Here is a 2,171-nt window from a genome sequence, read left to right on the forward strand (position 1 = left end):
TGCAAACAACAATTTTAGTTCTTCATTTTGCAGCCTAGTTTGTCCCTGAGATTTTAGCACCCTCTCCTTCCTCATCCTTTTCAACGCTGCCATATTGGGGGCTCTTCCAGGGTCAGGGGAATGAGGCTCATTTTTGCTACTGTTTTTGGTGTATCAAATTCGCCATGGGTAGCTTTCGATGTTCTGCCATGTGAGTGACATGTTGGTTCACTCTTCACTGGTTGGCACCGTTGCCACCCCCTTGCCACTATGAAGTGGTGAACCATCTCTCATTGCCACATTAAATGAGAGAAAAATTGCTCAAATTGAGAATACCAGGGACAGACCACAGCTCCCTGAACTGGAGAATCACAACTTACCGGGGCAGATACCTCCAGAGCAGATTTGCCATGGGACACAGAGAGGGAAATACCACACTGAAGTGATGGGGTTGGGGCCACAGGGTCAGGCTGGGACACGTCTCAGGAAGGACCCTACCTTTCCTATCTGCAGGAGCCCTGCTGGGGGAAGAGAAGAGGTGAAAACCTTCATGTTTCTGATGGTGAGCGGGTGTATTAGGAACTCTCCCAAGCTTTTTGCTCTTGTTGATGTCTCCAAACAGCTGGAAACTATTGGGACAGCATGGCTGTCTCTGGGGTCCCGGGACTGCCCCTGTAAGTACCAACATGGTCCTGCAGATGGTGGTGCTGCAGAGAGTTGGTGTGAGGGAGACCCCACGAGGGGAGAGTCCCTCATAAAAACTCTGAGGGAGAGCACGGCCCATCGTCAACACAGCAGCCAAAAGGGACTAGGTCTTCCTGCCACACAGACATGTGTGCATGCACCCTCAAGCATGCACACACACAAGCACTCATGTGTGTATGACACATGCACATGTGGACCCATGCACCTACAAACAGCCAATTCAATGCACCATCCCTGGATTTTTGTTTGTTTATTTGGGGCCACATCCAGTAATGCTCAGGGGTGATTCCTGGCTCTACACTCAGGAATTACTCCTGGCAGTGCTTAGGGGATCATATGGGATGCTGGGGATCAAAATCAGGTCAAATGCATGCAAGACCAGTGCCCTACCCTTCAGCCCTCTCTATCTTTTTATTTTAATTTGGCAGTGGCAATGTTTAGACCATCCCCAGTGGTGCTCCGGGCTGACTCCCAGCTCTGTGCTCAGGGATCACTCTTGGTGGTATTTAGGGGACCATATATGATACTGAGGGAATTGAACTGAGGATTTTCAATCTTAAGCAGATGGCAAAAATACAAATGACTAAAATTTATCTTCTCCATATGATGTGACACTAAGTGTCCATGGCAGACGTGGTGATAGTTCCCTACACAGTGCTCTTGTGGTTCCTTCAGAGCTGGATTCCTTGTCCCCTGTCTCTGCCCCCCACACTGCCTTCCTGCCTTCCTGCTGAGTCCACAGCATCCCACCAACCTCGCAATGTGTCACTTTTCTGTGCATGTTTAGCTGGATGAACTCGCTATAGGATGGAGCTTCTGGCTTTCTCTTCTCCAATACCCTCCAAACCTGGGGGACTGTAGACCTCTCCCTCTTATGTTCTTAGCATATCGGGGGCAACAGAGTGGAAAATGCTGGCTGAAAGCGGCTTTCAAAAGACCACTGCTGAGTGGTGTCAAGGACACACTGTCCATGCACCTGTGAAGTGGCAGGGGAGTGGTTCTGCCCAAGGGGTCTGGGCTGGGATTCTGACCCAGGCACTACTTGGGTTCTCGCAAAACACAGGACTGGGTGAAAACAGTACCAACCCTCTTGGGCAGGGTGTTGGATTCTGTCTCTGTCCACTTAGCAGGTTTTGTGCTAAAAGCGATTCATATACACAACAGAATACTACTTGGCTATAAGAAAAGATGACATCATGCAATTTGCTATGTGGGTGGATCTGGTGCCTAACCATGCTGAGTGGAGTTAGGCGAGAGGCAAAGGACAGACCGCATGGGATACACGCGGGATATTAAGCACAGTAGGAAACAGTAAATGCCCAAAGGCAACCGAAACTGAGAACTGGTCTTCAGGAGGATGCCTCAGGGTTTCACAGGCGGGACAGTGTGGACGGAAGTGTTAGCCAGGGGGCCTGGCCCCGTGCTGGAACAGTTCCTGCATGAAACTCTGCCATTAAAATATTATCAACCATGAGGGGGAAAGCCTC

The sequence above is a fragment of the Sorex araneus genome, chromosome 1, assembly GCF_027595985.1.
Source record: "Sorex araneus isolate mSorAra2 chromosome 1, mSorAra2.pri, whole genome shotgun sequence".
In the NCBI taxonomy this organism is placed as follows: domain Eukaryota; kingdom Metazoa; phylum Chordata; class Mammalia; order Eulipotyphla; family Soricidae; genus Sorex; species Sorex araneus.